General features: G+C 36.3%; 1 pseudogene; it reads right to left on the bottom strand.

The window, feature by feature from the left end:
* Positions 1-7,556: 7,556 nt before the first annotated feature.
* On the bottom strand, positions 7,557-8,775 carry LOC110696813 (annotated as a pseudogene).
* Between the last annotated feature and the right edge of the window lie 1,842 nt (positions 8,776-10,617).

The following is a 10,617-nucleotide window of genomic DNA, read 5'->3' as shown; positions in this document are numbered from 1 at the left end:
TATACTCCAAACAAAAGGGAAACATGAGTTTCTTTGCGTAATAGTAAGAAAAAGGAATTTCATTCCCATCAGGCAACATATCACTTAATGCGATCAACAAAGAAGTAAAACTAATGTCTGTCCACCCATGCTTCGACTTAATGTTGAAAAGTGGACGACCGATAGTTTGGAGTATTTTTTGCACCTAGGATACAAAGGCTTTTTGGAAGCCTCCGATAATAACTCAAACACTCCACCTTCAACACCATGCAATATCTCATCCACTTGTTCATCCTCGACCTCATCCGCCTGATCATCATCGACTCCATCCTCACCATTATCAACAATATAGTCATCATTCTCGTATTCCTCGTCCAACATGAATCTCATTGCTTCTAACACGCACATCATTTCGATCAAGATCTCCACTGTACTCTCCACTTTCTCCGTGCCAAATCCACACATGGTATTTATGCCTAAACCCGCGACATAATACATGATCTCTTATGATTTCAACACTATCGACCATATTCACATTATTACAATCAACACAAGGACAACAAAGGCCTTTGCCACCCAGTTTGCGTTGATAAGCTAAAGCCCACTCACAAAACTCTTGAACTCCATTCCAAAATTCCAATGTATCGCGTCTACCATACATCCAACCATGATCCTTCTACATTTAGTAAATTGTCTCTAAACATATATAGCAACATATAATGAATAATGTGTAATTGCGACATATTTTATGTAAATCAAAATCAAGTACAAAACGTGAATATACCATTCATATAGTGAAAAAATGCATGTTTCCAAAGGGTCCTTATCACTCCAACCTAACTCATCCTTAAATGTATACTCTTACTAGTGAATGTATGTCAACTTTCTAATTTTAAGGAAAATCCGGCAGCATTTCTCCCTAGTTTTCCAAGTACACGATGTAGATAATAAATTACCCACATATGTACCCAGAGAACATAGTGAGGAAATGGTAAGCCAAGATGTTCCTTAAAATAAAAAAGAAAACATACATTCACCACCTAAGTGAGAGTACACATTCAAGAACAGTCCCAACTGGGGACTATTCAAGACTTTCTCCTAATGAGAAAGCCTTGAACGGATATTTAGGCATATGATGATGCAAGAATTATATATACTGTTGTATTTATTTGCAATTAAACAATACACAAGTTGCAATATCTTGAATAAAATTTTATTAAATGGATAAATAGAAAGAAATATAGCTTAGTAAAGTTTATAAGTTATACCAATATAGCAACTACAGTGGATGTACACTCATGAACTACCCACTTGAGCTCAATATGTAGTCCTCTAGCTAAACTCGTGATTCACATATGAATCTATTAAAAAAACAAAAAAAAAAAAAACAAAAATTAGGTTAAATATCATGTATGTACTATTTCTTTCTCATAACTTGTCATTCACTAATTTATTTCTAAGCTAAAACACATCATTCATCAAAATAACAATTGCTAAACTATGTATTCACTAATTTGTTCAAAATTCATCTAATTTATTCAAAATTGCTAAACTAACAAGGCTACTAATCTCTAATTTATTCAAAATTACCCATCAAAACGACTTAAAAGTAACCATTAAAACATTCCAAAATTCATCTACTTTAGTAACAAGGTTACTAATCTCTAATTTATTCAAATATACCCATCAAAACAACTTAATATTAACCATTTAAACATTCCAAAATTCAACTAATTTAATAACAAGGTTTCTAATCTCTAACTTATTCAACATAACCCATGAAAACAACTTCAAATTAACCATTAAAAGTAACTTACCAAATTTCAACTATTTTATTACCAAGGTTAATATATATTCTATAATTAATTCAAAATTATCCACCAAAACAAATTAAATTAACCATTAAAACATAATTAAATCCAACTAATTGAGAAAAATCTCTAATATTTTCACAAATTCCCAATAAAACAACCTAAAATTGCAGATATTATTGCATCAAAATTTAACTCAAATATGACATTTGTTTTATTTATTCTTGCAATTTCCGATAAAATCTATAAATTTAATTAAAAAAAAAATTTAACATTAGAATTTTGCATAAAATATCAACTTATAAATTATTATTTCATTTGTTTTATATGGAGATATTAAAATCTAGCTAGGGTACTTTGCATGATAAAATAAGCCATAAAGAGACATATAATACAATAATATACTTGTTAAATTAATCCATTATAAGAATTTTGGTAGTGCAAATGGGAAGATTACACATTTAATTAATATTCCCAAGTAATTTTAAAAAGATTACCTTTAATATACACCCTGGTGCAGATAAGGGTAGGTGCACTTAAGGATGGGTTTTTACTCGTTTGATATTTTTGGTCAATTTAAGATGTTAAAATGAGAAGTAAAAAAAAATTAAATGAGTAGAAAGTACTCTTAGGTGCACCACACATTTAGGTGTATATAAAATTTTATGTTACCGAAGGATGAAAATTGGAAATAAGATTTCTTCTTGTAATTTATATACAACAACAACAACAACAGCAGCAACAACAACAACAACAACAACAACAACAACAACAACAACAACAACAACAACAACAACAACAACAACAATTTTGACACAATATGGGCTATTTGAATTTGTTCCTGGACGGGTAGTGACTGATGCGACTAATTAAAAGCGGGTCAAGGACGAATCCAGTTGGCGAGCAATCGGATATGGCTTCCTTCCTTTCTCTTTCTCTTCTCTTGGGAAGTAAGAAAAAGAGGATGTTGCATTGCTGAAGTGGATCTAGAAGTTCTCGAAGACTTAAGATATTAGAGCTCGTTTTGCAGATCATATGTTCAGTAGGATAGGATTTGCTATAGCTAGAAAAGCGAGGGCCCAGATTGTATATAAGCTTCCCACTAATATTTTGTAGGTTGTATGACTTGGTATATTTTTTAGATATAATAATTGTAATAATACTAATACTAATAAAAATAATAATAATAATAATACAATAACAATAACAATAATAATAGTAGTAGTAGTAATAACAATAATAATAATAATAATAATAATAATAATAATAATAACAATAAGTGTTGTCATAGTCCGACTGAGTTTGTGCCATTCCTGGATGAAGGAGATGGTATTGTTCATTTTGTGCTTCACAGTTTCTCCAAGCCACAAGCTCCCTCTTCTTTGGCTCAGCTTGAACGCTTAGGTGATTCGGTGCAAGATCAAAATTATGGTTTTGATGTGGCTCTTCTTGATAGTTTGTTCTCCAAGGGGTTTCGTACTGTGAAGTTTATACCTCCCAAGTGTCATTTGGGATTTTCTAAGGTTCTGAAAGGTGCCCTTAATAAGGTGATCTCTAAGCCCGATAAAATTTCTAGTTGGGTCTCTTTGTTGGTGTTACCTCTTTGCACCCTTAAAACCATTCGCCCGCGGAGCAACTCCGAGTCTAGGTCATTAGTAAAACATCGGCATCAAGAAGAGAGTAATTCCCACGCTATTAGGTCTTGGAGTGCACCAGGTGGTATTTTGCAGCTTGTGAGGGATACTTTGGCAGAGGATTCTCCTACTTTATCAGTGGTTGGTGATGAGGACCTTGATTTGGAGGAGCGTAATATCAAGTAGTGTCGTAGGAAGATTTGTGATGGTCATTACACTGATGCAGTTTGAGTTCTTTCTTCTTCAGGCTTTTCTCCTTATAATGACGCCACTCTCGCGGATTTACAGTCTAAACACCCTACTTGTTCAGCTCCATCATTTCCTGATATACCTGTTGACGACCTTCATCTCATTTCTATCACTACAAGAAAACAGCTAAATTCCGACGGAAAAATTCCGTCATACACACCCTGTTTTCCGTCGGAAAGTGTCGTCGTGTTCGTAGGAAAATCGACCTTTTCCGACGGAAATTCCGACGGATTTCATTCATCGGAATAGGTTTTCGGGGTGTGAAAAATTCCGTTGAAAATTTTCGACGGAAAATGAGTCTGTCGGAAATTCCCGATGGAAATTCCGTTGGAAAATCCATTAAAAAAACAAAAAAAAAACCTCCCACCACCCCACACCACCATCCCCCCCATCCTGACCCCACTACACACCGACCCAACCAGAACCACACACCACCACCAACCCTATCCATAAACACACTCCACCACCGACACAACCAACGAACCTATCCCACCACCATACACCACCATCGACAACCACAACCAATACTAAGCCCACAAAAATGAAAAGCCCCCCAAAAAATTGTAAATTGACCCCAAAAAAACAAAAATTAGGCCCAAAAACGAAAATTTACACAACAAAATAATAAAAATACCACACACACACTCAAAACCAGTAGATCTACATATTTGATCATAATTTATTTAGTAAAACGATAATTAACCAACAAAAATTAAATCAAAAATATAAATATACAATTATCCAATAAAATTTACAATCTATCATTATAATTACAACAAGATCTACAAAACAAGACCATGAGGGTGGAGGGTGGGAAGCTTGTGATGGTGGTTGTTGGGTTAGTTGTTGATGCACGATTGTTGTTGGTGTTGCGCCGCTGTTGCGGTTGTTGTTGGTGGTGGTTGACGGAGCTTGATGTTGCGGATGTTGTAGCTTTTAGATGTTGCGATTGGTGGTGGTGGTTGTTGGTATTGCGCTGCTGTTGGTTGAAGGAGAGAGAAAGGGCGGTGAAGAGAAGAAGAAAGGAGAAGAGGGAAGGAAAAGAGGGAGAACGAAGGAGGAAGGAGATGAGAGAAGTTAGGGAATGAAAGAGGAAGGAGAGAAAGAGCTGAAACAGATAAGAGAGAGAGAAAGAGGTAGAAATATGAGAGAAATGGGGAAGGGGCTAATTTTAGGGTTTGGGATAATGAATTAATTTTTTTAAAATTTTTTAAATTACGTTCCGACGGACTGTAAATCCGTCGGAAATTGTAAATTCCGTCGGAAAGCACATATATTCCGACGGAATGTTTTAATTCGTTGGAAATATCCGACGGAAAATAAATCCGTCGAAAATATCGATTTTTCCGACAGATTTTAGGCCGTTGGAACTGATCCGTCGTTATTTGACCTGATTCTTGTAAAGTAATTCAGCTGTTGTTTTGGATTAGATTAAGAGTTTTCCACGTGGCACATCATGTGGTAGCTCGGTTTAAGTGCTTAGCACCTAATGGATTGCTTGAGTGGTGCTGCGTGACAGTATCAGATGAGTTAGTTGACTCTATTTTAGGGTGGTTAATCTTTTTCTAGCTAGAAAGTATCTTGTGGAACTAGGAGAGTATATTGCTAGTGCTCCTCTTACACCACTTGTAAAGCCCGATGGTAGTATTCGTCCAATAGATGTGGGTACTATTTGGCGGCGTCTAGTTTTGAAGGTGGGTGTTGTTATGGTTGGCCAGTCTTTGTGAAGTTACTTTGATGGTCTTCAATTTGGCGTTGGGGTCTCTTCAGGTGGTGAGGCAAATCTTCATTCTTTGAATCGGTTGTTTGAGGACCGTGGTTCTGATGTTGGTCTTTCAATTTGTTGGTGGATTTTCAAATGCCTTCAATCTTATTGATCGTACAGTCATGTTGCTTAAAGTTCTTCGCCGTTGTCCGGGCATGGCGCGATGGGTTGAATTCTGCTATTCTAATCCAACCAGATTGTATGATGGGGACCAATCCTTATGGTCGTGTCAAGGGGTGCAGCAAGGTGATCCCCTTGGTCCTCTACTTTTTGCTTTGATTTTAGAGCCCCTGGTTTGTAAAATCAGAGATGCTTTTGACTTATGTCTTCAAGCGTGGTATTTGGATGATGACACTATTATTGGTGATACTTTGGTGGTGGGGAAGGTTCTAGAGTTGATCATGGAGGAAGGGCCTCATTTTGGGTTGCATCTCAATATGCGTGGAAAAAACTGAAGTTTTCTGGCCTTCAGAGGACCCTCGAAGCAGGCTTGTGGGTGTCTTTCTGCCTAATATTTCTCGACCTTCACATGATGTTAAGTTTCTTGGTGGTCCAGCTAGTTCTGATCCCAGTTTTGGAGGTGACCTTGTGATGCAGAGAGTCACCAAGATCATTTCTCTAATGGATAGGGTAGCTAAGCTCGATGATCCTCAGTATTAATTGTTGTTACTTAGGGCATGTACCGGATTTTCTGAACTCTACTTTTCTTTGCGTACTTGTCCTCCTAATACTTTTTAGGAGGCTTGCCGCACTTTCGACGAGACTCTTCAATCTTCTTTGGAGTGTACCGTTACCGCTTCGGGGCATGGGTTTGGTGATTGGAAGTGGTGGCTTTCCACCTTACCATTTGCGTTTGGCGGATTGGGTGTTTATTCCGCAGGTGATGTTCTTCATTATGCCTTTCTTGCCTCTCGTTTATAGTCTGCTGGGTTGCAGACAAAGCTTCTACGGCATGCTAGCGTTGTTGGCCTTGGTCGAGCCTTAGCGGATGCGTTGTTTATGTATAATGGAGTGGTTGAGTCAGACATTTTTTGTAAATCTTGTGAGGTCATTGCCCCTAAACTGATGAAGAAATTGGCAGATATATATTTCACAAAGGTTACCACATCTGCAGAATCCACCTTCTCTTTATCTCCTCGTCAAACAGCATTGTGGAAATCGCAGCAAGGAGTTCACACCTCTACTTGGCTACGGTTTGTCCTTATTTCTGGGTTAGGTCAGATGATGAACGCGAAGACATATCGATGTGTGTTGTGCTACCGGATGGGTGTTCCATTGTTCTTTGTCTCGACGTCGTGCTCTACTTGTTCTGGGGTTTTTACTAAGGATATTTTTGGCGACCACGCGGTGTCATGTGCTGGTATTGTGGGCATTAAACATCGTCATATTGTTGTTTGGTATACCATTGTTGATATTTGCTACAGATTTGGGATTTCAGCTAGAAAGGAGGTTAACATAGGGTTGTTTGGAGGGAATGACGGGGCCCTCAGACCTTCCGATGTTTTACTTTATTCATAGGATCGTAGTTGTGATGTATTTGTCGACTTTACAAGGTCTTCACCTTTGACGCAGATAGGGCTAGCTGACTTTGTTCCTGGAAGAGTTATGACTGATGCGGCTCATCTGAAGCGGGTTAAGTATGAAGCTCGTTGTCAGGCAAATGGATATGGTTTCATTCCCTTCTCCATTTATTTTCTTGGGGAATTAGAGAAAAAGGTTGTTGCGTTGCTGAAGCGGGTTCAGAGGTTCTCGACGGCGCAAGACATTGGGGCTCGTACGACAGCTCATATCTTCACCATGGTAAACTTTGCTATAGCTAGAGGAGTGGGAGCCCATATTGTATCTCGGCTTCCCACTAATTTATTGTAGGTTGTATGACTTTTGTTTTTTAAATATAATAATAATAATAATAATAATAATAATAATAATAATAATAATAATAATCTATACTATATACTAAAGTAATCACCGGATGGGACATTTGGCATAATTTTGTGAAAATGTTTTCCTCCAAAATAAGTTTTTTTTTAAAGGAAAGACATTAATGAGTTTAAATAGCAAAAAAAAAATGTTATTACATAAGTCATATTATTTCAATTTGACTATTATTAATAAATCTTACTTTATAAAATCGTGCATTGCACAGGGCCAAAACTAGTAATAATAATAATTCAGAAATTTAATACAAAGTAACAAATTTCCTTAAAAATTTTGTGAACAACAAAAATAATGTCCCCTGACTGAATTTTGGCTATAGTTCCTACATCAAGCACTAGGCTTCTTCCTTTGGTTTCCTTCAAGAAAAAGGGAACTTCATCTGGTCGATAAATTCCATACTTGACCAAATTTCCATAATTCAATTTTCTAGCAAATGTAATTACAACATCCATCGTTGATAAAGCAAGTATTTTAACAAGTGCACGCCCACAAAGATCATTTCTCTTGGGAGTACATGAACCTACACATATTAACAAATTCTAATTGATCGAGTTTAATTCTTCCCACATAACCATACTTCATTTATGTTACATATATAACGAGTTCAATAGTATATACAAGATGCTAAGAATTAAGAACTCTAACCGAATTTCTAATAACAATTGAGGTGTTCGCTCTTGCATTACATAAGTCATAACTAATTTCCATCCCAGAATTATCATATCCAACAACCAAAACATCCTTGTCTTGAAACTCACGAGCACACTTGTATTCACTAGAATGCATGACATCTCCCTTAAAATCATTCAATCTAGGGATGTCATGTATGTAACTCTTGTCATTTTCATCACCTGTTGCAACAACCAGAAAACTAGCGACAAAAACTTTAGTTGCCTTTACTAAGATGTCCTTGGCTTCAACTATCCACTTTTCCGTAGCTTCATAAAAGGATGCAGATTCGACTGAGTGATAGTAACGTGGTCTAATATTGAAGTCTGAAACATAATCATCTATGTATTCTATGAAATCATTCTTACTCATGTATGCATTGGCTTGTGGAGCATAAGGCTTTAAGGGTAGCGAGCAAAATTCTTTTGTAAGATGAAGATGATATCGGTCATATGCACGTTTCTTCCAAAGAGAAGCACAACAATCTTCTTTTTCAAGAACAATTTAGGGGATCGATGTTTTGGCTAAACATGCAACTATGCCTAGTCCTGCAGGTCTTTCCGCTACTTCTAGGAGTGAAGTAAAGAGAAAGAGAGAACGAGTTTAGAGAGTTCAACTAGTTGAGGGATCAGTTGAAGGGGACTCAAGTTCGTTGAGAAACTTGGGTTAGTGTCTTAGAGCACCCACAATGGTGGGGAGCACCCTACCCACAACTTTCTTTCTCCTCCATTTGAGCTACCTCACCATTGTAGGAGGTGACTCATGGGTAACCCATAGGTTGGGGATGCCCTCTCTGGCGGGTCACTTGATGCCTCGGCCCACGTGAAGTTGAACGTTGCGTTTCATATTTTTTTTTGTCATTTATTGCTGAAAAAACGGTACCGTTTGATTGTCTAAAAAAAAATTCTGAAATTTCTGACGCGCGTTAGGGAGGACGCGGTCCGCCAGATTTTCGCCATGTGTCCATTTGCTTTTGTGTTGATTAAATTGAAGCCATTGATTTTATAGCTGTTGGAGCTTATATTTTCAAATGATTTTTATCTCTTAAAAAACTTTCAACGGTAATAAAAAAAAAATTTGCTCTGAATTTAAAAAAAAAGAAATTTACCAACGACTTTCTTATATTTTGCCTATAAAAAGAGACACTTAAATTTTTTACCATCCCTCTACTAACCCACAAAAGCTAAATTATATATTATCTATACCCAAAAAAATAATAGTAGTCCTAATTATGGATCCTAATATTCCTAATAATCAAGGAAATAATTTCTACTCCCCACATAACCCAAATAATCCAAATTACCAAATTAGTTCCAATTCTCCAAATTTTCAAGCTAATCTCCACTTTGATCCAAATGGTCCTGTTAATCCAAATGTTCAAAGAATGTTATATTATAACATTCCTAACCGACCAATTATAAATCTTAATCAGCAGTTTCCTAACCAGTTTCAACAACAGTTTCCTAACCAAAATTCTGAAAAACGGTACAGTTTCCTAACCAGTTTTTTGCCATTTATTGCTGAAAAAACGGTACTGTTTGATTGTTTAAAAAAAAATTCTAAAATTTCTGACACGCGTCAGGGAGGACGCGGTCCGCCAGATTTTTGCCATGTGTCCACTTACTTTTGTGTTGATCAAATTGAAGCCATTGATTTTATAGCTGTTGGAGCTTATATTTTCAAATGATTTTTTATCTCTTAAAAAACTTTCAACGGTAATAAAAAAAAAAAACTGCTCTAAATTTAAAAAAAATAAAATTTACCAACAACTTTCTTATATTTTGCCTATAAAAAGAGACCAATATTGCCTATGTTATTCACACTTAAATTTTTTTACCATCCCTTATTAACCCACAAAAGCTAAGTTATATATTATCTAAACCCCCAAAAAATAATAGTAGTCCTAATTATAAATCCTAATATTCTTAATAATAATAATAATAAAAAATTCTACTCCCCACATAACCCAAATAATCCAAATTACCAAATTAGTTCCAATTCTCCAAATTTTCAAGATAATCTCCACTTTGATCCAAATGGTCTTGCTAATCCAAATGTTCAAAGAATGTTATATTATAACATTCCTAACCGACCAATTATAAATCTTAATCAGCAGTTTCCTAACCAGTTTCAACAAAAGTTTCCTAACCAATTCCAACAACAATTCATGAATCAAATTCCCCAAAATTTTTCTTCTGGTTTAATGTTCCCAATGTCTCAACACGTTGGAAACCAAGTGGAGAATAGTCCAACAACTCTCGGGGGAGATGGAAGTAGCAACAAAACTCCTCCTGAAAGAAATGCCAATGATGATGAAAATGACGATGATGACGTTGATGGTGAAGATCCACAAGATAGCAACACCACCTCGTCAAATGCAAAGTAGGGTGCACAAGTAGATGACGCACTTGTCTCGGCTTGGATAGAATGTGCGATTGAAGATCCGGAGACAACAACTTATCAGAGATTGGCTATGATGTGGAAATCCATATATGATTTGTATGAGCAAGTCAGGAAAGACAATTCTTCCACTATCCGCCACAGAACCTTGAGAGCTATGAAAGGTCGTTGG

This window comes from Chenopodium quinoa, unplaced genomic scaffold (genome assembly GCF_001683475.1).
Source record: "Chenopodium quinoa cultivar QQ74 unplaced genomic scaffold, ASM168347v1, whole genome shotgun sequence".
NCBI lineage: Eukaryota > Viridiplantae > Streptophyta > Magnoliopsida > Caryophyllales > Amaranthaceae > Chenopodium > Chenopodium quinoa.
The sequence above is the reverse complement of the archived record's forward strand: the minus strand, read 5'-3'. Positions and strand labels throughout refer to the sequence as shown.